Genomic DNA, 27987 nt, shown 5'->3' with positions numbered 1-27987 from the left:
AACGACCTGAGTCCAAATGACAGCTCCGCCAATGCACTGTCCTTGTATATTCTTGCGTAAGCGATACATCTGTATATGTTCGTATCGCTATCCCATGACTTTTGTCACCTCAGTGTATATTACGCTACGGGCCCAGCGGAACGTAAGATGAGATAAATGTTCAGTGAGCTATCGTATTTTAACTGTTTCTGTATCGTATTTACTGAGAAATTGGGATCAAGTCTAGTTTTCGCCTAAATGAGAATGGAAAAGTACCTAAAAAGTATCACACTCACACTACCAATGCACGAGACCGACGGTCCGTAATCCACCGTGCCATTTCCATCCAGGTCTAGCTCACCTCTCTGTCTCGCAAACTAGTACGTTAAGCTATCTACATCTACATCTACATTTACACTCCGCAAGCCACCCAACGGTGTGTGGCGGAGGGCACTTTACGCGCCACTGTCATTACCTTCCTTTCCTGTTCCAGTCGCGTATGGTTCGTGGGAAGAACGAAAGCCTTCGTGCTCGCTCGAATCTCTCTAATTTTACATTCGTAATCTCCTTGGGAGGTACAAATAGGGGGAAGCAATATATTCGATACCTCATCCCGAAACGCACCCTCTCGAAACCTGGACAGCAAGCTACACCGCGATGCAGAGCGCCTCTCTTGCAGAGTCTGCCACTTGAGTTTGCTAAACATCTCCGTAACGCTATCACGCTTACCAAATAACCCTGTGACGAAATGCGCCGCTCTTCTTTGGATCTTCTCTATCTCCTCCGTCAACCCGACCTGGTACAGATCCCACACTAATGAGCAATACTCAAGTATAAGTCGAACGAGTGTTTTGTAAGCCACCTCCTTTGTTGATGGACTACATTTTCTAAGGAATCTCCCAATGAATCTCAATCTGGTACCCGCATTACCAACAATTAATTTTATATGATCATTCCATTTCAAATCGTTCCGCATGCATCCTCCCAGATATTTTACCGAAGTAACTGCTACCAGTGTTTGTTCCGCTATCATATAATCATACAATAAAGGATCCTTCTTTCTATATATTCGCAATACATTACATTTGTCTATGTTAAGGGTCAGTTGCCACTCCATGCACCAAGTGCCGACCCGCTGCAGATCTTCCTGCATTTCGCTGCAATTTTCTAATGCTGCAACTTCTCTGTATACGACAGCATCATCCGCGAAAAGCCGTATGGAACTTCCGACACTATCTACTAGGTCATTTATATATATTGTGAAAAGCAATGGTCCCATAACACTCCCCTGTGGCACGGCAGAGGTTACTTTAAGGTCTGTAGACGTCTCTCCATTGAGGACAACATGCTGTGTTCTGTTTGCCAAAAACTCTTCAATCCAGCCACACAGCTGGTCTGATATTCCGTAGGCTCTTACTTTGTTTGTCAGGCGACAGTGCGGAACTGTATCGAACGCCTTCCGGAATTCAAGGAAAATGGCATCTACCTGGGAGCCTGTATCTAATATTTTCTTCGTCTCATGAAGAAATATAGCGAGTTGGGTCTCACTCGATCACTGTTTCCGGAATCCATGTTGATTCTTACAGAGTAGATTCTGGGTTTCCAGAAACCACATGATACGCTAGCAAAAAACATGTTCTAAAATTCTACAACAGATCGACGTCAGAGATACAGGTCTATAGTTTTGAGCATCTGCTCGACGACCCTTCTTGGAGACTGGGACTACCTGTGCTCTTTTCCAATCATTTGGAACCTTCCGCTCCTCTAGAGACTTGCGGTATACGGCTGTTAGAAGGGGGGCAAGTTCTTTCGCGTACTCTGTGTAGAATCGAATTGGTATCCCGTCAGGTCCAGTGGACTTTCCTGTGTTGAGTTATTCCAGTTGTTTTTCTATTCCTTAGACACTTATTTCGATGTCAGCCATTTTTTCGTTTGTGCGAGGATTTATAGAAGGAACTGCAGTGCAGTCTTCCTCTGTGAAACAGCTTTGGAAAAAGGTGTTTAGTATTTCAGCTTTACGCGTGTCATCCTCTGTTTCAATGCCATCATCATCCCGGAGTGTCTGGATATGCTGTTTCGAGCCACTTACTGATTTAACGTAAGACCAGAACTTCCTAGGATTTTCTGTCAAGTCGGTACATAGAATTTTACTTTCGAATTCACTGAACGCTTCACGCATAGCCCTCCTTACGCTAACTTTGACATCGTTTATATTCTGTCTGAGAGGTTTTGGCTGCGTTTAAACTTGCAGTGAAACTCTCTTTGCTTTCGCAGTGGTTGCCTAACTTTGTTGTTGAACCACGGTGGGTTTTTCCCGTCCCTCACAGTTTTACTTGCACGTACATCTCTAAAACGCATTTTACGGTTGCCTTGAACTTTTTCCATAAACCCTCAACATTGTCAGTGTCGGAACAGAAATTTTCGTTTTGATCTGTTATCTACTGTGAAATCTGCCTTCTATTACTCTTGCTAAACAGATAAACCTTCCTCCCTTTTTTTGTATTCCTATTTACTTCCATATTCAGGGATGCTGCAACGGCTTTATGATCACTGATTCCCTGTTCTCCGCTTACAGAGTCGAAAAGTTCGGGTCTGTTTGTTATCAGTAGGTCCAAGATGTTATCTCCACGAGTTGGTTATCTGTTTAATTGCTCGAGGTAATTTTCGGATAGTGCACTCAGTATAATGTCACTCGATGCTCTGTCCCTACCACCCGTCCTAAACATCTGAATGTCCCAGTCTATATCTGGTAAATTGAAATCTCCACCTAAGACTATAACATGCTGAGAAAATTTATGTGAAATGTATTCCAGATACGAGTGGGTCATCTAGTTACTCCTAAATATAAAGAAATTGGTGTACGGAACCCGGTGCGAGCGCCAGCCGGTGAGCAGTGCTCCCTCCAGGAAGGCAGCGCTATAGCGGGGTGCTGGGCTGGCCCGGAAGCTGGCGTGACGTCCGGTAGGGCCGCCCTGCACGTGCCGGACGTGCAGCCCGGAATGCGCCCACGCCGCCTGCAATTGGGACCCGCCTAGCCCGCAGGTGGCAGCCAGCTCTGGCACCTCACTCGTGCCAACAGTCCGCAATTACAGATGCTTAACGGAATTACCGTTATTGTGGAACGCTTCATCACTACCAACCGATTTACGCTGTGGATGAAAACTCATTGTGAACAGTCTCTAGCATAAAGTACATAGGTCTAAACATCTGGAGGGACTTAAAGTGGAACGATGCATAAAACAAACTATATCAACAGCAGATGCCACTTTGAAATTCATTGGGAGAATCAGTCTGCGACACTTACCGGTATGGACGAATAGAAGAGATAGAAAAACGTGACGGAATCGTTTAATCGGCGCGAGTTCGTTGTGAAGATGCACACCAAACTACAGTGACAGACGCTACAAGATAAGCTTTATGCACCACGGGAGGCTTACTACATAATGCACTGAGGTGACAAAAGTCGTGGGATAGCGACATGCACATATACAGATGGGGGTAGTATCACGTAGACAAGGTATAAAACGGCAGTGCATTGGCGGAGCTGTGATTTGTACTCAAGAAATTTCCAAACAGAAGGTTTCCGACAGGATTATGAAAGCACGACGAGAATTAATAGACTTTGAATGAGGACTGGTAGTTGAAGCTGGACGCATGGGACATTCCATTTCGGAAATCGTTAGCGAATTCAACATTCCGGGGACAGACAAGAGTGTGCGGAGAATGCCAAATTTCAGCCATTACCTCTCACCACGGACAACGCAGTGACTGAAGGCCTTCACTGAACGACCGAGAGCAGCGCGTTTCGCGTAGAGTAGTTAGTGCTAACAGACAAGCAACATTGCGTGAAATAACGGCTGAAATCAATGTGGCACGTACCACGAACGTATTCGTTAGGACAGCGCGGCGAAATTTGGCGTTGATGGGTTATGGCAGCAGACGACCGACGCTAGAGAGCTGATCTGGTCAGATGTCTCCCGATTTAAGTTGGTAAAAGCTGATGATAGGGTTCGAGTTTGGTGCAGATCCCCAGGAAGCCACAGACCATAGTGTTAAAAAGGCACTTTTCAAGTTAGTGGCGGCTCCATAATGGTGTGGGCTGCGTTTAAATGGAATGGATTGGGTCAAAAATGGTTCAAATGGCTCTGAGTACTATGGGACTTAACTTCTGAGGTCATCAGTCCCCTAGAACTTAGAACTACTTAAACCTAACTAACCTAAGGACCTCACAAACATCCATGCCCGAGGCAGGATTCGATCCTGCGTCCGCAGCGGTCGCGCGGTTCCAGACTGAAGCGCCTAGAACCGCTCGGCCTTACCGGCCGGCTGATTGGGTCCTCTGATCCAAATGAACCGATCGTTAACTGTAAATGGTTGTGTTAGTCTACTTGGAGACCATTTGCAGCCACTCATGGATTTCAGGTTCCGAAACAACGATGGAATTTTTATGGGTGACAGTGCACCACGTCAGCGGGACACAATTTTTCGTGATTGTTTTGAAGCACATTCTGGACAATTCGAGCGAATGATTTGGCCACCCAGATCATCCTACATGAATCCCACCGTACATTTAGGGGACATTAGCGAGAGGCCAGTTCGTGCAAAAAGTCCTGCACTGGCAACAGTTTCTCAATTATTTACGGCTATAGAGGCACCACAGACAAAATTTTACTCGTAAAAGAACTAGGATGTTATTCAGTGAAGTCTTCCAGGTTTCCGACAGACAAAATTAAATCACTGTACAAATACAGTTTATGTAACTGTAATATAATCAAATACAGTTCTTAATGTTACTAAATATGTCCGCAATGCATCTCAGACAGAGAAAGTAAAATTCGCAGTATTTCTGATTGTATTTCTGGTGTGGGTATAAACGCCATATCTCTGTAGCCAGTTTGTTTACAACACTGTTTGCACGTTAATAAGTGAACAATGTAAGTTGTGATTAAGCTGAGAGAGGTCCGATACTGACTGTATCACAATTAATGGGATAAACGCATATAAGTAAAAATACACGATGCTAGAAGCAAAACAGTTCTTAGTAAATACGGGTTCTGAAACTCACACCTTAGGAGCTATCACCACTTCTCCATCTTCGCTAGTGTGAAATACATCTCTTCTATTGAACAAGTGCTGACAACTCATAAGGCATTCATTTTAGAGTTCATGCTTAGTCAGACTTTTTTGCTTCTAGTATCGTGTGCTTTTAGCTGTATAAGTTTACGCCATTAATTATGAGACAAACTGTATTACAGAACACAAGAAGTTACCTAAGTAAAATGTCTTATACATTTTCGAGTATTTATGGGAAAAGAGACATCAATAGGGACTTTTTTGTTTCAGTAATGTTACCAGAATGTTCAGCAGCTCACAAACAACAAACATCACGCTTAAGACGTCATATTGAATTAAAACACTCTTGAAAACGGTAATTACTTCCCGACACTCTCCATGCGCAACATAATTAACAGTTTTTTTCACAAATGGCAGTAACCAGTCGAATCTGTTGGAAGAAATTTAGAAAAACCACTTTTTTTGTATATCTTCCAATCGTCAACTTCTGAAGCGCCATGCAAATTATGCATACGTGGTTGCATTCCGTGGCAGAATAACTTGGTAGACGCTGGTTTCCCACATCTGCGGCTAATTTCAACAATCACTACATGAAATTAGCACTAGGTGTAAATAAATAAATTGCACTACCGTAGAAGGAATTTTAATATGTCAGTCTTTAGATGGGTAGCGCGCCGTTTTTATTTACGACTGGAGCCTGTCGGCGTTGATAAACGCTGAGAAAAGGCGTTGCGTATACCGATACCAAGCTTCAGTTACACTGGTTACTGGAGAAGTGCTACGACTGAGCCTTCAACCGATGAAATTTCGAAGATGTTCGATGGACGTCAAGCAAAGATAGTGGAAATGATGGGAAATAACTTATATCTGGTACTCAAACAAGTTTTGATAATTTGAACCATTATCTTCCAGGAAGCCTCCAATTTCTTAATCCTACAGTAGTAAGGGGTGACAACGTATGCCTATTCAAACAGTGAAGTTAGTAATTTTAGCTTTTAGAATACGAAATGAGCTCTCATCCATCGTCTACCGCTAGCAGATACGTAATACTGAACGCTTTTGTAGAACCTATCATATAGACACCATACGATTATTTAGATGTCACTCAGCCCTCGCATACCCCATGCTCTGTAATGCTAATGATTCACATAGCTTGCTTTTTTATGTATCCACCAAGTACATATCTATTGTATGTTTCCTTGCAGTTTTCGTAAACAGTTGTGTGCGGACATTACGCTAGCGTTGTAATTTCTGGAATATAAATTCGTATTCTAGAATTCGTACCATACAAAACTACGGAGTATTTTATTAACAGCTATCAGTTTGTACATTTACACTACAAGAAAAGAGCTACTCAAACAAATTTGATGCATCGCTGGATAATGTACATACAGTAATTTTTCTTTTTTCTTACATTACTTAGTATTTGCATAATTGTCTGTAAATAATTCAGTCTTCTGTATATGTCTGTTGCATTGTTTTAACATGATGATCACACCACAAGAGAAATCCTCTGGCATGCTACAGTTCGCAGTAAATGTAACTATTCTAATGAAGTATGAGTTCCGTTATTTTACATTCTTTTCATCACACACAGATTTATAAATGATAAAATAATATGAACAAACCATAGGGCACTGGGCACTCACAGAAATCAAATAAAAACATTCAACGAATACAGTATTGCATTGTTTAAAGTTCTCAAAAATTCATTGTTCGTACAAGAGCGAAATTTATAATTACCAAGATAAAAGTCTGATTTCCAACGTCAACGTATGACGCCTCACAAAAAATTGTACTTGCTACAAGCATTGCTTTTTAGAAATGTTAAAATGTCTTGCACCGTTTTGCCCCAATCATGTTAGACATGGGAAATGAAAACAGAATGTGTTTTGCCCCAATGGCCCTACAAAATAATACTGAACTTTCTCCTTTGGAAGGCAAACTGTGACTGGCATTCCATATCTTAAAATGTTGCAAAACTGATTATTCCTCGAAATTTAACACATTTCAGATAGTGCTAACCTTAGTCACATATAGGGAGGCGCCAACCGGCTTTTGCGTTTAGAAATACAGCGCTATCCTAGCGTAATTATTGCTAGACACCGGATCAGAAGTATACTTTAGGAGCAAGGTCGCCTTTGAGAACATCAAATTCTGTTTAGTTGCTTATATCTCAGACACGAAATTTTTATAGCTAACATGTGTTTAAAAGAAACTGAGACGTCATACTGTCGCCGTTGTGAACGCAGTACCTTACAAGTAATTAACACAGTTTCTGAACGACATAGCGTTTCTGTTTGATATTCGTCATCTACACACAACTATAACGTGAATATTATCTTCAATTGATACTTAATTTTATACCTTCTGTGGATATAAGTTTTATTATGTACACTTAACATAAAGTTTTAAAATCTTCTTACTCTTTTTTTTAAACGCCTTGTACACCGACGTATGAAAAGGATGTTAAAATGCTGTGCACGTATCTACGTCCCCATGCCGCGTGACGACGCCGTTAGTCCTTTAGTATGAAAAAGACTGAAGGTTAAAAGTCAAAGGGTTAGTCACATATTTCAAGCACAGTTTCGGACAAAATGGTGATATCTTGAAGTCGATCGAGTGCATTCGTGCTGCTTACTTTCTTCCCCTCTGTTTTAATTTTCTTTACTTTTTGTTTCACTACTTGTATTCGGCGAGGAGCCACACAGTCAGCTTTCTAGTTTATCAGAAGTCTCTCACCTTTCTTTTAGCACGTAACACACACATCCTTAATTTTTACGAACTTCTCTTTATTATTTCTTTCACGAACATCACAAATACTTTCGACTAGTGCACATCTGGAAACTACAACTATGCCCGCGGCGGGTATGTCTCTCGCCGGAGGAACGCTACATCGAATGGCCGAACGCCTTCCCCGCTGCCACACAATGGAAGTCGAACTCGAGTGGAGACCAACGTAATACCATTTTTGTTTATATGCTGAGACAGTCACCTTCTATGAAAATGTAATGTACCGTTCAGCCATATTGGCCATCTTCAGATGCAAAGGTCTGCATTTAGTGGATAAATGTTCACGCCTTGTCAACAGTTTGACAACGCATGAACATTTGTTCTAAATATACCACTGTTAGTATCTGAATATGGTCAGTGTGGCTAAAACTGGTAACGATTCTTTCACAAAAAAGTGACCGTGTCAACAAATAAAAAAGGTATTCCCCGCTGCTTCGCAGTGGAACTCGAACTGGAATTGAGACCAACGTAATACAATTTTTGTTTATCTGTTGAGACAGTCACGTTTTATGAAAAAATAATATCCCATTTCAGCGATATGCTGATCAGATGCTAAGAGCAACATTTAGTGAATAAATGTTCACGCGTTGTCAACAGTTTGACAGCGCATGAGCATTTACTCTATGTATATCGCTGTTATAATCTGACGATGGTCAATTTGGCTGAATCCGGTAGTGATTGTTTCACACAACTGTGACTGTGTCAGCAAATGAAAAAGTTCGAAAAAGAATCGTCGTTTTTTGCCATCACCGTAATTATTTCGTTTATAAGCCGAAAACGGATATGTGCTGGATGTGTTTTGACCAATAAACGGGATGATTATCAGCACCCACCAGGAAACTGAGTAAATCCGTCTCGACTGTTCTAAGCAAAGAGATGTGAACGGAAGTTCGCGTTCCAGCACGAGCTGTAGAGATTAGTTTTAGCTGTTGGTAGACGTGCCATGTGGATTTACGTCATGGCATTTCCAACAAGCTCAAAATCGATGTTGTTCGATTCAGAGTATAATCCCTGTAAAGATCTCATATAGTAATGTAATTGTTGAGTGAAAATGATATGATGAGTCTTCGGAATTGGTATACCGACCGTGCTCCATTCGATTCCAAATAACCATCTGGTTAACTAACATTTTGGAGTGTTATTAACAATACCGAGCCGTGATAACCTATTGGAGTTGCAGTAGCTGACGTCTACTTTTGATCAACGGCACTGCACTCTGCTCAAAAGAAACTAAACAAAATAATAAAAGATACATAACATACAGTAATGTAACAAAAGTTTTAGCTGGGTTCTTGTGCTATTTGCTAGTAAAACTTACTTTCCTGTCCCTTGTACTTATGTTATAGTCATCAGCACGGATACGCCTCACGTATTTCGTTTTTTCTTTTTTTTTAATATCGGTAATTACCTGTCACGGCCCCTCAGGTGTTACACCTCCAACATGTCAGCGTTGTTTTACTCGCAAACTGGCCACTGGATAAAATCACATTCCAGAACACAAGTTAACTATCTAGCAATGAACGGCCAACCTGCTTTTGTCGGAATAGTTCACATAGCCCTTTAAAGGAAACTGGCACAAAAGTGTTTGTGGCATTTCTTAACAACGTCATCTAAGCAGCAAAGTGATTCTTGCATCGTTGTCATCGGTGGCTATTTCCAGCACCTCCTGCAAAGAGCAGTTATACTGTTTACTAATTTCTTAGTGCCAGAATTCTAAAAATCTTCCAGGCCAGTATTAGTTAGGTAACCATATGTATACGTCTTAACACAGCCATTCAGAAGACGCAACTCATCACACACTCACTCTCTCACCCTACAACTCAAATAATTTACATATCACGTACTCTGAACGCCCTATACTTTGCGCTTGCTGTGCTCCGTTTTCCAACTTTATTAATTTGTCAATTACAACACATAAATTATAAAGAAGTCATCTAATTGTGACTTATAGAAATACTATTTTTTTTTTTTTTCGAAGAATACAGCACTCCATATTCATGAACGTAAAGAGGGAGATGGTGCAATGTTTAGCATAACGATTTCTTGGACTTTCCTAGGTTTTTTTTTTTCAAATTCCATTTAAGGCGAGTGTGTCAATGGTTCCTTTGAAGTGACACGGCTAATCTACTTGAACAGCCTTGCCCTTGTCGAGCTTGGCCACTGTCTCTAATGACCTCGTCGTCGACTGGGTGCTAAGCGCTGTACCTTCCTTTCTGATAGCATGTCAGAGTACGACAACAAATCGACTGTAACACTGCATTGTTCCCGTCATACCGAAAATCAGATATATCGCTTTGTCTGCGAGCTATTTTTGTGCCTAAGACGTAAGATTGGCCAGGCGTGGTGGAAGTGCTCGCGTAGCGGCTAGTCACTGGCGGATAGCGGTCTGTTAACGGCAGCGTGTGTGCCGAGCGGTTAGCGAGCGTCGTGACTGACAGCGCCGGCCTCGCTTCATCTGGCAGCAGCGAAATCCACTTCCCTCAGTCCCGCACGCTTCGAGCGTGTAGTTGTCACCTAACTGTCCTGGTCGGGAAATAGTGTAATATCTTGCTCGACTTCAGCAGATATTTTTATTATATTTTACTCTCATTTACTACATAATTGTATGACCTATTACAACAGTGAATCGTATGATTCTACGAAGGCTATTCAGAAAGTAAGGTCAGATCGCTCGCGAAATGAAAACCACAGTGAAAAAAAATTGTTTTATTTCCAACAGTTTTCTCCATCTCCCAACTTCTCTACATAGTCGCCGCACCGACCTAGAAATTTGTCGTAGCGTTGTTCCAGTTTTCCAGTACCCTCTTCAGAGAAGTACAGTACGTTGCCGGTGCCAAAATGTTGTGTTGATAGCCACCTGTTCATGGGAGCACAGAAGAACGTCGCACTTCCCATCGAAAACGCTGCCGGGACATCCTCAATGCCCCTGCAGTGTGCGACCGAGAACTGTGATGAAGAATGAAATTAATGGCAGGTACGTTATGAGAGATTGGATGAAATCAGGCGAAACCTCTCAGTATGCCCCATGTTTGCCGGAAGACACTGCTGTTCTAGGCAACTTTATCAAGCCAGTGTCTGCTGACAGCTGAAAAGTTCGAAGTGACCACATCGACAGGCATATTAGAAACACTGTCAAACATATATGTGCAAAGCTTCGTCAGATTTTCACTGTCGTTTCCATTACGCGACATATCGGACCTTACTTTCCGAATAGTCCTCGTACAACGCTGCGTGTGATCCGGCTGAAGGCGCATTATCTTGTTACAGAAGTACAGTGTTTAACAGTAATTTGTAACAATCTAACAGAAACTAATAGAGAAGGACAACTATACACAATTAAAAAATAGGCAAAGAGAGGCTTTCACAGGAAATACTAGAGGGACTTGTACCGTATGGTGTATAACAAATTATATTAAATAATATTACGGTTGTACGTATGGTCAGTTGTGAGAGAGATAAAATAAGGAAAAGTGGCAACTTAAGTTTGTTCAGTAGGTGGTTCAGAAAGTGTATCACCATTCAGCTCGTTATTCTACAACTGCAATGGTCCACACCATTTTAGATACAGCTCGAATCCCCACTAATATCGATCCATGTTATCTACTGCAATAAGGACATTAATGGTACAATAAGTACTAGAAGACTTAGCTACCTGCTGCTAACGAGGAGAACGCGACCTGTGCCATAAACTGATTTCCCAGAAAATTCGCTCAGTGGAACAGGGGTCAAAATAAGCGAACACGTGTCTCGGCTTATCCATAGATACTTGACCGTTTCTCAGAAAACGACGATCAAAGTTTTTGAGGTGCTTTATGTGCCTTTCAGCGAGTAAATAGTTCATCGGAAGCGTTGGCACAGTAATTAGCGTCAATGCTTCACACTATCGCGCCCTGTGCTCGAAAACTGATTATTATTTTTATTTTAGTATTTTATTTAGTTACCAATGACCGTAGAAGATTACTATACGATTGTTTTCTAAAGTACACTGAAATAACGTTGTCCTTTTACGTCTACTAATTATCTGTCTGGTGAATGAATTTAAAGAATTAAAGAAATAAATGATTGAGAAAGTCACGTAAACTTGTTTTCAGTGAAATTCCTTAGAGTATCTTGATTCTTAATCAATCGCAAGCGCCATTTTTCGATAAAGTGAACAGTTTTGCCTGGTTTGCCGCGAAATTATTGCCAACGCGTAAAATCTTCAGCAATGTTAACGGTATTTCTTTCCCGTGTGAGGTTCATACGAAGAAATGCCACTGTCGAAAATCTGCCTTCGCGAGATGCTTGTGTTGTTTGGAATTTTTGTTTCGAACGTTTCTACGATCGGTAGATCGGTGTAATCCAAGGGTATGCGCCAAATCTTCCTGAAGAATAAACATATGACTAAAATATAAGAATTAATATCAGAATTCATGTAAGAATGAAATATAAGAATATGAGGATTTAAGAAGTTCATAAACCCTGAAAACACCATACACACATACATTATACAGAGTGCTCGGAAACTCCCGTTACAGTCTTCTAGGAAGTGTAGAAAGGAGTGATTACAAATATTTTGAATAGGAGCCCAAGTCCGGAAACGTACCGTTTCCGTTTTATGAGGGTTCTAATACAAATGCTTAACTCATCCATTTATGTCTGAAAAATTGATCTAGGCATAACGCAGTATAGTTATTAGTGACAGTTCTAAAGGAAACTTAAGGAAACATCCATTTATCACTTAAGCACATTTGTTTGTATTAACACTTAAAAATTACGTTCTGTACGTTCAATGTGTTGTGTTCTTTTTTGTTTTTAGTAATGTAAACATGTAATGTTTAAGTATTAATACAAACAAATGTGCTTAAGTGATAAATGGATGTTTCGTTATATTTCTTTTAGAACTATTACCCAAAAATTTATATTGCGTCGTATCTGATTCAGTTCCTCAAGCAGAAGTGGATGAATTAAACATCTGAACTGAAATCGTTGTAAAACAGAATCGGCACGTTTATGGACATGGGTTCCTTTTCCCGTTACAGGTCCTAGAAGTTTGTGACGGGAATTTCCGAACGCACTGTATAATAAATGTACGACACTTATTGTGAAACCCAGTTGTTGACAAGAAATATTCGTGTACGAACATTCTACCGACATGGGTAGATAAATGAAAAATATAAATAAATTAAATAAAGACAAACACTAATCGGGTTTGTAACACAGGGCGCAAAACTAAGAGGTCGCCACGTTAGCCAATGTGGTACTCCTTCGGCTGAAATTATCGCGCTCTAAAAGGCATCTCAATAACTTCGAAAACTTTGACCGTTCTATTCTCAGGAACGGCCGAGTATCTGCTGGTAAGTTGAGACACGTTTTCGCTCATTTTGACACCTCTTCCACTGAGCGAAGTCTCCGGGTAATTGGGTTGTGGTACGTGCCGTGTTTCTTAAAATAAGAAGGAAGAATAAAAATTACAATGACACTACTAAAACATAAATAAAGAATTTAAAAAAAGCATTTACTGCCACTGACAATCATTAAAATTTCATCAAAAATAGCTCTGCCTTTTGTGATGACTTGGTGTCTATAGATTGTTTGTCTGGTCAATATCCACGAACAGATGATCAGTGCGGCGAGAAATTCCTCCTCCTCATTCCACACAGGAAGATATTTCTTCATCTTCTGATAATAGGTGCAATTACATCGCTCTTATTTCCAAGGTTAGCTTAATTCTCGCGTAACTTTGCATCATCGACAGAAGATGGTTAAAATGTCCTACAATATACGTAGCAGTATATCAAATCCAAAAGCAATGCGGATATGTCGTCGTGCTCCAGTAAGTGCGCAAATTTTCAGCAGCATGCACGGACAGTTCTAACGTTACACTTACTAAAATATTCCGGGTTATTATGCTGCGGTCGAATACATTTCTTGGAGAAATACAGTATATCGCCACATTTCTGCATATGTGACATTTCCTGACGTGAAGGATCACAAATGGTTCAAATGGCACTGAGCACTATGGGACTTTACATCTGAGGTCATCAGTCCCCTAGAACTTAGAACTACTTAAACCTAACTAACCTAAGGACATCACACACATCCATGCCCGAGGCAGGATTCGAACCTGCGACCGTAGCATTCGGGCGGTTCCCGACTGAAGCGTCTAGAAACGCTCTGCCACCGCGACCGGCTGAAGGATCACATTTTATAATGCTATCGTTGTGTATTTGCCTGACGAGGTTTAATTATAATACGTCTTTCTTTCATAGTTTTAAACTGCAGCAGTAAATTGAAAAATGACTTATTTACTGTCCACAGTCCTGCAATCTTTTAGAAAGGATATTTCCTTCCTGGATTGTTATTAAATTTATTTATTCACCAGGATCGCCGTGTCGGGTTATTATGACATTTTCAATTTATAGCTCATAATTAAGACCATTAATGCGTTGTTCCTTTCAACCCTTTCACTACCAGTTATTTTTCTTCGAAATGAAAGAGACTAATTATGGTTATTTTAATCAATCTCATAATCAGAATAATATTGTGAAAAAAATATTTCTCGTCGTTTCCTTTCCCGATATGGGGAAGTGTGGAACATACAATTTTATTCGTAAGTACCTCTGGAGTTTCGGAAGATGATTGCGCAGAAACTACAAGACATAGGAAAAACAAACATAAATCAGTGGATAGATCATTTCTTTGCGTTTTTAACTCACATTACTGGTGCTCGAATGCGCACCGTCTGTGACTGAGTAGACGTCAATATGTGTGAGCATTTCACTGACTCGAATCGTCCGGGAAGTTGCGATTGAGTCTGCCTTGCAAAATTGTTCACTGGGTTGCCTATTTGCAGGCGCTTATTAAATCTATGCAGCAATACGGAGTGTAGCGCAGCAGATGAACAATGACATTAGACGGCAGAATAGCCTACCGTGTGCAGGCCGTAATTATAAGAATTCTGCTAACGATTGGCAGGCTTCCCTTCACCAATAGGACACTGATACATAGCAATAACATGCAGCAAATTCCCACTGGTTCTCTGATAACTCATAATGGGACACGGAAGTTCCAACGGTAGTGGAAGGCTTAAGCTGTCCTCGTGTCATCCGTATATAAATATTCCAAGCATATAAAAGACAGGAGTCTTCGTCATTCATGTAAAGGAACGTAACACTTCATGTAATAACTGCTGTCGAATCCACTGCACACAATTTTCACTGTGTGTTCAGCAATTGTGACATTTGACAACTAATTTCAGTACAGCCCAGTCCGCCCCCGGTAGCTGAGTGGTCAGCGCGACAGAATGTCAATCCTAAGGGCCCGGGGTCGATTCGCGGCTGGGTCGGAGATTTTCTCCGCTCAGGGACAGGGTATTATGTTGTCCTACACATCATCATTTCATCCACATCGACGCGCAAGTACCCGAAGTGGCGTCAAATCGAAAGACTTGCATCCGGCGAACGGTCTACCCGACGGGAGGCCCTAGTCACAAGACATTTACATTTTTAGTACAGCCCAGCTCAGCAGTAATTCCACAGCAGTACGAGCAGCAAGAAAAACCCGTTCACTGTCTATACGTAGCGCTGCTGTTTAGATTTTCTGTAACAGCGCTATGTATATTCCAACAAACGTCAGAGGAAATTCAACTTAATGGCAGGGCACTTCAGAAAATTTGTCGCAGTATTTACAGTTCAAAATAAATAGTAACGCGGCCTTTGTTTCCTTTCTATGGATACGTCTTTGGAGATGGAGATAGTGTCTGACGCAGTAGGAACACTGCAAGGACTGGCATTCTGATTGTAATGCGCTCAGACGTGTCTGTAGCGGCGTTCAACATGGTACTGCGTGTGTGTTGTTTAGTAGACGGTTTCATGGAATTATTTGACTCTATACGAAGAAATCTAATAGATAACACCAGTCACTCTGACAGTAAAATCATTTTCCTTGAGGCGTGGACAATACATAAAACACTAATAGCGATATGCACAAAACTCTTTCATTTTCGTTGCTTTCTGAATAAGCAGGGGCATAACTAATCTTGCGTTGGTACGTGGACTCGGAGTGACTCGAGTCCTTTCCTACAGAATCTGGGGCGCATATTGTGCGTCCGGGAATTGGTCACACTTGCTGCTTCGAGAGCAAATTGCTGGCCTCGAAATCTGAATCCTCATGGCTGAATTGCCTCAGTTGCTAGCAGCACCTAAAATGAACTGGATCACCGTAACTGTAACCCGTCGAGGAGCCGAATCAAGTCCCAGAATTCGGGAGCTAGCCGACTTTTCATTTTGATTTCAAAATACCGGTGTGCAATATAAACACCATTTACGTTTAAATGTTCAAATAAGTGTGAATTCCTAAGGGACCAAACTGCTGAGGTCATCGGTCCCTAGACTTACACAGTATTTAAGCTAACTTAAACTAACTTATGCTAAGAACAACACACACAGCCATGCCCGAGGGAGAACTCGAACCTCCAGCGGGAGGGGCCATTTACGTCAAATGACCCCAAGAGACGACGTTTATTTCACTGAATGATAATGCTTAGATTCTGAAATATTTGTTATTTTTTGTGGGTGGTATTTCTAATGTTTGGTATAAAAACATCCTACCAAATTAATTTCGTAGCGATTATCCTAACAATCATCTAGCTATCGAAGTTAGTGGAGGGAAGTAAGTTAGGTATGCATTTTAGAGCCAGAGCAATATTTCTTTAGATTTTTTGATTCAGGATAACGTAGACCAACGTCGTCCCAAAACATTCATATTTGATTTAGGTATGGCTCGCATAATCAAACAGCTAAGTATTTTATATACTCATAGTCCATTTAAAAGAATACAGCGGCGTAACTACCAAATTTTTCAAAGCAATTCAGCTTACTTGGGCATCTTGTAAGCATCTGAATTTCCGTGAATTAAACCACCAAAGGTCGATTGGTATTTAAACAAATCTTGAAGTAAACTTTTGAGCATTCGAGCCGTTTATTATTTTCTGTTTCTTCTGTATCAGATTATGTACGTAAATTTTAGTAACACGGTAGCGTCTTTCTTTTTACTCCGATTCCGAAAAACATGAATCCAGTGCCGGGATCAGTTTCACTACAGTTATTTCACCTATAATAACATCAAAGTCGGCAGCGTGTAAAGCACTAACTTTTGTACCAAGCAAAACTGCGCAATGGTTTAGACACTCATGGGGAACGACCGGATGTAAAATACCTCCTGGTTATCAAATGTTAGGTTTCCTGCAGTTTCACCAAATCACTTTACTGAATGACGGAATGGTCTCTACAAAACAACCGTGGCCAACTTCCTTCCCAACTTTTGTTTGGATGTTGTACCTTCAGCATGTAATGACCTTGATATTGACGAGACATTAATCTATAACTCTTAACCTTCATTTCTTTCTACTAAAATATAAACGACTTGGAGTAATATACAGGATGATCCAAAAGTCATGTCCCATAGGACGAATAGGGTGAACTAGAACTTCACCGACAATCTTTCAGAGATGGTAGTATGGACCAAAACAGAAATATCCAGTAAACAGGAATGTGAAATTCGTGCCTTATGAGCTATGAGCACTTGTTCATCTTCGCTAATGCGAAACACATCTCATCTACTGAACAAGAGCTAGTAGCTCTTAAGGTATGCATTTTAGAGCCCTTGTTTACTAGACGTTTATTTCTTGTTTTGGCCCATGACCTCTCAGAATATGGAAAGCAAAGAACTTTCACTAGAAGAGATTTGTTTCATAATATGAAAGATGGAGGAGTGCTCATAATTCTTAAGGCATGTAAATTACAGACCATGCTTACTAGACTTTTTTGTTTTGTTTTGGTCCATACTATCACCTCTGCCAGTCTGTCGGTGGTGTTCTGATTCATTTTATTTGTCCTATGAGACACCACTTTTGAATCACCCTGTATATCACTTCCATCCGAGCACAAAACTTTTACTGAAGTGCTGATCTTGCGACTTACTATGCACATTATTCACTTACAGCATGACTTATTATGATAACTACAGCTGTCTAATGACGTGTTGGAGGGACGTGAAAGAACTTCCCCGAACACACAAAACATGTAGTTGTTGTTTAGTATTTATGATACGTGGGAGCAGCCGAGAAACTGTAAAAACGTGACAGTGCAATGATCTTCCAAACTCAGGACTATGATGTCTTCTGTTAACAATGTATGATCATATAAATAATAAACTCTTCTACATATTATAGTAAAGACTACAAAAAAAAGGAAAGAGCCCTACAGCACTGTCCTGTGGAAGACTTCCAGGCTTAATTCAGTTACATAATTGGGAGCGTTTTCTCCCTCCTCACACAATAGCCCCTTTCCCCACGGTGTATGAGAGTTTTCTCTTGAGGTTATGTGTTGAGTATGGAAGACTTTAATGGGTGTATGAAGAGAATCTTGTATTTTTGCTTTGTATGACGATAAGCTTCTCTTTATTATGTAGTTTGGGGTCACAGCTTAGTCCACTATAGTTGCAGCCACGCACGATTTTATGCAATGCCATTCAATTTTTGCCGGAAGAGGCAAATGAGGAAGCACAAATCTTATCAAAACTATACTTGAGAGAGCTGAAGGAAGCACTAGCTATTCCAATCGCTCAACAAAGAGAATAAAGCATTATTACAACTGCTTACGAAGCTTCACTACTTCGGAAAGTCGCGAAAGAAAGACATTTTATTTTTAGGTGATATTGCCGAACAGGTTGTGTGGGAACTGACAGTTTCCACGTGATATGTTCTTTATTTTACGTTTTCAGCATGGCAGTAAACGTTGTTGTCCGCTATGCTAAATTTTTATCCAGTTTCTTGTCTTATGAGATTTCGACTCAGTGCGTGGTCGATCATGTTTTGCTTCGGTTGATCTTTCGTTTATGTTGTTTATGCGAGTATTTCTTTTTTGGTTCGCTGGTGAGAAACAATTGTCTTTTGACGTCTATATTTGTTGAATTATTGGTCGTACACATAAATAACTGTTCATATCTTACAAATTCTAAGAGATATACGTTAGTGCATAGGCTTAAGCTGTGGAACCGCAGCTCCCCAACCGCTTTGTTGTTCATGACAGAACGTTCAGCCACGCCGTCCGCGCACTCTGCACGGAACAACATCCAATCCAAGCTGCCGAGCTATGCCTCCAGTGAGACTTTTAATGCATTGACGAAAAGTGGGCCATATATTCGATGCTGAAGGCTTCTTCGCAGACGTGGGATTGAAAGCTGAAGCGCAATAGAGACAGCGCCGGCAGCAAATAACTCGTTAGTCCTTCCAAAAGTAGTGTGTGGTGTGTGCGGTGTGCCAGATAGCGCGGTCACGCGAAACCGTTTGGGTGGGCGTGCTGCAGATGCCGGCTGCGATACGGCCTTCAGAACAGCCCGCGCCGTAATGAGGCCGCAGCACTTCTCTCACTGCAGCGAGTAGGGCGAGCGGGTCTCGTTTTATCTATTTACGTATAAATAGAAACTAGGCAGGTCGTTGATACGGAAAATCTAGAGTATTATTTCACAAAACACTGTCATTGCGCACTAAACTCAGAATTCCTGTTTACATATAAATAGAAACTAGGGAAATCGTTGATACCGGAAATGTAGAGTATTATTTCTCTAAACACCGTCATTAAACAGTAAATTCAAATTTCCTAATTGCGTATAAATAGAAACTAGGCGAATTGTTGATGTGAGAAACCTAGCATATTATTTTACAAAACACTGTCATTGCACACTAAACTCAGCTTTTCTATTTACGTATAAACAGAAACTAGGGAAATCGTTGATACGGGAAATCTAGTTAAAATTGTCCGTTCTTCACACCACTGACTGTATGATCACAGAGATAGTAGAACAAAAGAGCCGTCAGTTTCACGATTAGTTTACTTCTGCTCGACACTATGACCAGTATAAAAGCGGCTCACGGCACTAAAACGAGCATTTGGTTACAGAAAAAAATCATTTTATTTAAAATCAAATAATACTTCTAAAAATTATAACGATTTAAAAAATTAAAACATATATATTGAACATTGTCGGCAACACCTCTGTGTGTTTTTGTACTGGTGAGGTCACATTCAAACTCACTTTAGGCATAACTGTAATATCGATTTGTTTCAATACTCCGGTGAACTTTTTTCCTTCAGATGGTCTAACGGCTTAGGTAATTTTTTTATACTTTTCCTTTTAAATATCGCCATCGATAAAAATCACAAATACACAAGTCCGGCGAGAGGCGGCCGCAAACCTTCGCTTGTTGTGGGTTCTCCTGTGAAGTCTTTATGGACTCGAAGACAGTGATTGACGAGATGTGAGGCACGTAGGTCTGTTTTTCTGGAAAAAGCAACTCTGCCTTTCATGTTCGCTCATCTGAGGACAGAAGAGCAGAGAGAATGAAGATAAACGTCTGTATTGACAGTGCTTTTAAAGCATATATTTTCTACGATCAGAAGAGGAATATGATGCATAGTGTGAAGGGATTCTCGGGAACAGTAGACATTAGCCTGGTCATTCACATGACCAGAAAGGTGAAACCAACTTTCATTCCTTATAAAACACCATGAAGAGTCAGGCTCGCAATCCGCAAAATATTTAAGAAATCGCTCGCATTACTTAAATCTTTTTTTATCAGTTGGAAGTAACGCCTGAACACAGGAAGCACGTTCAGGTTTCAACTGTTAAGACTTAAATTCGGAATGGCAAGTTCTGCGTTTAACCCATGTCTGTTGCGAAAGTCTCTTGGCAGGTTTCTTTGGCTATCAATTATTTTCAGTGAAAGATTTACAACTGCTTATGGAGATCGAAGCGAAGACTTACGGCTTCGCTTGGATTTAGACACGTCGCAACTGAACTGTCATTTTATTATAAACTTCTGAACACTACTTTTTGCAGGAATATCGAATCTCGGGAATTATTAGCGGAAATATTCACAAAGTTTCTTAAATGAACCAATAAAGATGTAAGCCTTCATTATACACACTCTTTCATTCTAACAATGCGACGGACTTGAGTTGGATAATTGAGAGAACGACGAAAAGACACTTACAGCACTCTTCAGCAGCTACTGTAGATGTGACAATTAACCACACCCGTCAAACGCGCAAAAGATTGAGATACGGAAGAATCTCGTGACTTCCTTTTTACCTTGGACGTACTGTACATTTTTGTTGCGTAAACCGTAGAAAAGTGTGTGGCGAAGAGTACGTTTTACCCTAAATTCAAATTACCTTTTGTTTGGATATAAGAAAAATGCTTGTAGGTGTGTGTGCAGGCTATTACTCTACAACTCAGTAGAATTAAAACCGAGACAGATGGAAAAGAGTAAATAAACTATTTATTATTTCAAAAGCAATCGCCCACACTGTTAACATATCTATCCCACAATGAGACAATACGGTCAGTGCCTTCATGGAAAAATGCCCACATGTTGCCAAGGTTGTTTCGACTACGATGCAGAAGTTTCGCTGGGAGGCCCTTTCACACCCTCCCGAATTCTTCCCATGCGATTTCCATATTTTTGGAGCCCTGAAAAAAGGCATTCATGGCTGTCGATTTCCTTCGGACGAAGTGGTGCACTCATGGGTATAATCATGGATCCGCAAGCAACCGCAAACATTTTTTTCATAAAGACATTAACCATCTTGTCTCACAGTAGGATAACAGTATTTACAGTTATGGCGATTACTTTTGAAATAATAAACAGTTAGTTACTTTCTTCGATGTGTTTCGTTTTCATTTGTCTACCCCTTAGAGTCAAATTGCATCTTCGCTGTCGTCCGCAGCTCGTGGTCTCGCTGTCGCGTTCTCGCTTCACGAGCACTGGGTCCCGCGTTCGATTCCCGGCGGGGTCAGGGATTTTCACCTGCCTCGAGATGACTGAGTGTTTGTGCTGTCCTCATCATTTCATCATCGTTCATGAAAGTGGCGAGATTGGGCTGAGAAAAGGTTGGGAATTTGTACGGGCGCTGATATCCGCGCAGTTGAGCGCCCCACAAACCAAACATCACAGCGCCGGCCGAAGTGGCCGTGCGGTTAAAGGCGCTGCAGTCTGGAACCGCAAGACCGCTACGGTCGCAGGTTCGAATCCTGCCTCGGGCATGGATGTTTGTGATGTCCTTAGGTTAGTTAGGTTTAACTAGTTCTAAGTTCTAGGGGACTAATGACCTCAGAAGTTGAGTCCCATAGTGCTCAGAGCCATTTGAACCAAACATCACATCTTCACTGTCCTTAAGCGGTGATATGTAGGTGGCTCAAGGATTTTTGTAGATTCTGCCCCAAAAATCTTGGCGTCTTTGTTCACACGTCACTAAGTTGTGAATTTTTAAGCATATTTGTTACTTTTTCCTGCCAAGTGCCAAAGATGATGATCGACATGGCCTGCAAGTTGTTGTTATTGTTGTGGTCTTCAGTCTGGAGACTGGTTTGATGCAGCACTCCATGCTACTCTATCCTGTGCAAGCTTCTTCATCTCCCAGTACTTACTGCAACCTACATCCTTTTGAATCTGCTTAGTGTATTCATCTCTTGGTCCCCCTCTACGATTTTTACCCTCCACGCTGCCCTCCAATGCTAAATTTATTATCCCTTGATGCCTCAGAACATGGCCTACCAACCGGTCCCTTCTTCTTGACAAGTTGTGCCACAAACTCCTCTTCTCCCCAATTCTATTCAATATCTTCTGATTAGTTATGTGATCTACCCATCTAATCTTCATCATTCTTCTGTAGCACCACATTTCGAAAGCTTCTATTCTCTTCTTGTCCAAACTAATCATCGTCCATGTTTCACTTCCATACATGGCTACACTCCATACAAATACTTTCAGAAACGACTTACTGACACTTAAATCTCTACTCTTCTTCAGAAACGCTTTCCTTGCCATTGCCAGTCTACATTTGATATCCTCTCTGCTTCGACCATCATCAGTTATTTTGCTCCCCAAATAGAAAAACTCCTTTACTACTTTAAGTGTCTTATTTCCTAATCTAATTCCCTCAGCATCACCTGACTTAATTCGACTACATTCCATTATCCTCGTTTTGCTTTTGTTGATGTTCATCTTATATTCTCCTTTCAAGACACTGTCCATTCCGATCAACTACTCTTCCAAGTCCTTTGCTGTCTCTGACAGAATTACAATGTCATCGGCAAACCTCAAAGTTTTTATTTCTTCTCCATGGATTTTAATACCAACTCCGAATTTTTCTTTTGTTTCCTTTACTGCCTGCTCAATATACAGATTGAATAACATCGCGGAGAGGCTACAACCCTGTCTCACTCCCTTCCCAACCACTGCTTCCCTTTCATGCCCCTCGTCTCTTATAACTGCCATCTGGTTTCTGCCATCTGCCTGCAAGCAGTACTTTATAAATACACCAGTCAGCTTTCTAGTCCAATACTTGGACATGTGGAAACTCTTACTTCATCTAATGACAGCTCTAAAAGATGCCGATTCAATTCCAGTTATCTGGTGCTACTTGTCTGAAATGTTATTCATTTACTTGTCTTAAAAAAACTCATGTGGAAAACAGGAGTCATTATTTCCTGCTCATTTCATCATCGGCATGCATTTCCCCCATTAACATTGTACGCCATTTAATACATTTGAATGCGATCACATATCATGGAAGCGTGTCATAATGGCTTAGGAAAGTAAGGAATGTAAAATGAACACAATACACTGACAGTAAAATCTTCAATATGTCATTATGAAGTAATATATCATTATGAAGTCTATCATAAACAGGAGAACGAAAGGTAGCTTCTGGCAGTACTGATTACAGACCCTTGTGTCTAGGAATCTTGCAATTCTCGGTTCGCTAAACAAACACCCAAACAACTCGAATTAATGAGCTCTATTATAACTACACAAATACAAATCATTAATTTTGATCACACAGAGGTGTCACAAGCCAGTGACCGCTGATATCTAACCGAGCGACGTGAGATTCTAAAGAAGAGGCTACGATGCGCCGGCTAACGAAGTGGCTAACGTTGAAGCTGCTATCGAAGTGGCTGCTACCAGTTGGGCGCGGCGCGTATGTCCTCTCCACGTAGGGGCCGCTGCTGTCGCGTTGTCGTCCTGGAGGGAGGTCGGTCAGCGTACGAGTGGCTGACCTCTCCTCACAGCCGTCTCTTCTCTCTTCTTCTCGACTGGCGTGCCGGCCCTGGCTTAACACCTTAACAACAACAATCATTGCTGATGTTTTGTCCATAAAAGCGAAAGACTTCTAATAGTAAAATGTTCAATTTGCAGTATGATTATGGCAGACGGAAATGGAAGTAGCAATAAGAGATTGACCTAGTTGAGCTTGGGGCACCTTTGCAATGCAGACGTTGCAGGTTGCTCTGAATTTATTCCTGATGGTTTCATATTAACGATGCCTGTAGGCTATCACAATATTTATATGAGAATCGACAAGGAGTAGTTACTGGAAGAGACTGCGTTAATTGGCAGTTAGAAAAATATTGTGACACTCATTCTGCTGAAAGGCTCAACGAAACCAAGTCCTTAAATTAAAAATAAAAACACGTTCATCTTGGAGCAACATTTATGCCCGGTACCTGCAGTTAAGACTAGGGAATACAAATGGGACAGTACAAATTGAAGTTGGTGCTGGGATGTCGGGAAACTATTCAGATGATATTAACTGATTGTATGAAATTACCATCAATACGTAATAGCGGTCATTGTAACCCACATTATAACCCACACTTAATTTTTACCAGTGGAAAAATGTTTCAACAGTGTGTGAGATGCATCTACACTATTCTGTAAACACAACACAAACATGTGTTGGTTATCGACAGAAACATTCCCTATGCTACTTCTCACTGTAGGCGATTAAATTTCATCCGCAGCAGGCAGTGATTTCATCGTGGAGGCGATAAACAAGAGTAACAGACGATCACACCACCATACAGCCCCTTCTCCCACCACCTAGTAGTCACTTCTAATACATTATCGTCATGGTCACAGTAAAATATTCTATTGTTTGAATATAGTTATCCATTTTAGCTAAAACCCATTGGTGAAGAGATATTGTAAAAAGGCTTACCACTGCTAGCAAAACGAAACTGTTGGATCGTAAATCTTGAAGCATTCGACATGTCCGAAACCAATCAGAAAGCCTCCAGGTAACTCTTTGACACACTCACTTTTCTCCAGATATTATTGCTCACCAGTTCCTGTTAAATGAAAAACTTTGTGAGCACACAAATAGATCAACACCAGAACGATCAACTAGCGTGTAGACTAGCTATCTCACAGTTAACTTCAATGAAAAACCTGAAAAACCTGAAAAGTCCTGAAGAAATCGAAAAATGGTGAAGCAACGGGTTGAGATGGTTACTTGTTTCATATGATGACATTAATATATACAGTATTTACTACAAATATATGCATTTGTATACAGATACACACACTCTCAAGTTCCTAATGGGATCATAGTGCTAATTCCAGGGTTGCAAATCCAGTCAGAAGCTTCTGCAGACAAATTGTATTCTTTCATTCGCTCTCTAAATGTTCTGAGAGAAACTTCAGAGTTACGTGATGTTTGCTGCTCTTCAACATAATCATATTTGTGGGAGGACTTCCATTCTCATTACTGCAGCAATGCTCCACATCTGCCCTGGTCAGTTCTGATCCGATTCGATGTGTACCAGTATCGCCATGGTAGATGAACACCTGCTGGTTGATCCCCGAGGAGTTTTGAATAGATGCTTATGCTTCATGGAAGATTACTCCTGACTTCTTGCATATTGAAATTACTGTCCTGCAGACTGATTGCAGTGCGCCATGATGGTTTCCTAGCTCTCAGTCTCTGGGGTTCTGATAACGAAATTCTTGAAGCAACTGGTAATTCTGCGCTGTGTTCTACTCTTGTCCACACGTTCAGCAATGCCTCCGATCGTCTTATGTGTCGTGGTGGAATATTACTAAGTACCGGTAGCCAGTGAGTGTTTTTGGAACGAATACATCCTGTGATGAGGTGCATTTCTTGACTGAGCTGTGTATCAATTGTTTTAGTGTGCGCACTGTTTAGCCAGTAGAACAGCAGTGATCTGCGACTGATTATGAAAGAGCTAGAGCTGATTATCTGAGGACTGTTAGAGTGGCACCTCAGGGTGTTTCTGTTAATTTCCGGAGTATATGGTTCCGAGTTTTGACTTTAGCAGCCACATTCCGGAGATGGAATTTGTATGTCAAAGACCTGTCTGGAGTAACACCTTGGTATTTTGGAATAGTGTAATGTTGGAGAGTCTCATCTCTGAAGGTGATGTTAGGTTTGTAGTTCGGAAATTCTGTCAGAAGCTTCTGCATACAAAATGCGAAGGTCTTCCATTGTCCCTTTGAATGCTCTGTGGGAACGTTCAAATGTTATGTGATATACTGCGTCTATTACTTTATGCCTTTGCAGCCTATGCAAGAAGCCTGGATCAGGAGCAATCTTCCATGAAGCATCAGCAGCTTTTCAAACCTCCATCGGGACCAACCAGTAGGTGTTGATCTACTATGACGCAGTGGTTTATGCAGCTGCGAGTAGTGGTGGGCGAAGAGAAGAAGCACATTTTTCAGGGACGAAATAGCCGACTTGCTTATCGGACCTTAGATGGTATAAGAGAGGTACAAATTAAATGTGAGGGGGTGGTCAGTAAGCCATTAGTAATGCAACACTTTTATTTCCCTGCCAGTTTCGGTTCCAAAATGTGGAATTTGTTGTGGAACATTGTGAGATATTCCCGCTTCAGCGCTAATAGTTTCATGAAATTCCGACAGGTGGCAGCGCTATAAGTAGCGTTCAGAATGACGTCTGTAACGAAGGTGCGTTCCACGCAGAGAGCTGTCATTGATTTTCTTTTGGCGGGAAACCAGAGAGTCGCATATATTCATAGGCGCTTCCGTAATGTTTACGGAGACGTGGCAGTGAGCAAAAGCACGGAGAGTCGTTGCGTGAGGCGTCTGTCACCAACGCAACAAGGTCGCGCAAACCTGTGATTCCTCATCCACCCTACAGCGCGGATCTTGCACCCTCCGACTACCATCTGTTTGGCCCAATGAAGGATGCACTCCGCGGAAAGCGGTATGTGGATGATGGGGAGTTTACGGATGCAGCAAGTCGCGGGCTTCGACGTCTAACAGTAGAGTGATACCATGCGGACGTAAAGGCGCTTCCAGAAAGGTGGCATAAGGCCGTCGCACTGAACGGAGATTATGTTGAAAAATCGTATTTTGTAACCAAAGGAGTGGAGAGCAATAGGGTGTAATGGAATCCCGAATAAAACCAACCTGCTTTTTCAAAAAAGGTCTTGCATTACTTATTGATCGCCTCTCTTATTTCGTTACCAAAACATACTGTATTGCTTCCATAAGCTTTCTCGTATTGATTTGCCGCTAGATGACGAAATTACCCCTAAGATGTGTCGCTGATGTCTTCTTCTGTAATACGAGTAGCTCTCGTTCATGGTCGCTACAGACAACGCAGAAGTGGTGCAATCCGGCATGAGGCGTCACCACGTGAAGCGGAGATGGGCGACAGTGCAAATGTGCAGTTAGTGCTGCAATGTGAGGAAAATAAACATATGCTGCTCTTTAGTGAAACGAAACTATCACATTGCATACTGACAGATATTACCTGCAATTTTCCTTGAAATAAGTAATCGCTCTAAATTATACTACTGAATTATTCGTTAATAACCGCTTTTCTAAAGCTTATTTTCAATATGTTTTGAATGGTGAGGTGTGAAGCATGTATTCACGTTCTCCACAGCCGTTACGTTCATTTTATCGTCAGGGCAACAGAACACCCAGCCAAAATAGCTGACACAGGGAGCTGATACAGCATGTAAAATCTACAACCTTTTCAAATTACTTATGACCAGATGACAAAGCAATTCAAAGTGCAACATATTACCCAACAACTGAATGAGTAATACTCGCGACCCGAACGCCATTAACGCGCGGTCTTCAGTACTCTAAAATGATTTACTCTAATTTCAACCGCTGTCTACAAGGAATTAACTGAAAATGACATATTAAGGCTTTACTGTCAGTGTGTTGTGTTCCTTTTTACATTCTTTGCTTTCATTTCTTTGCATCTCTGCAGCGACACAGAAGACACTCGCTAGCTCAGTAGTTAATGCATCTACGGG

General features: G+C 41.2%; 1 long non-coding RNA gene across 1 annotated transcript in view; it reads left to right on the top strand.

The window, feature by feature from the left end:
* The window catches only part of LOC126471451 (uncharacterized), a 264302-nt gene that overhangs the window by 136036 nt on the left and 100279 nt on the right, over positions 1–27987 (top strand). The gene's annotated exons all lie outside the window — the stretch shown is intronic.

The sequence above is a fragment of the Schistocerca serialis genome, chromosome 3 (genome assembly GCF_023864345.2).
Source record: "Schistocerca serialis cubense isolate TAMUIC-IGC-003099 chromosome 3, iqSchSeri2.2, whole genome shotgun sequence".
NCBI classification, from domain to species: Eukaryota; Metazoa; Arthropoda; class Insecta; order Orthoptera; family Acrididae; genus Schistocerca; species Schistocerca serialis.
The sequence above is the reverse complement of the archived record's forward strand: the minus strand, read 5'-3'. Positions and strand labels throughout refer to the sequence as shown.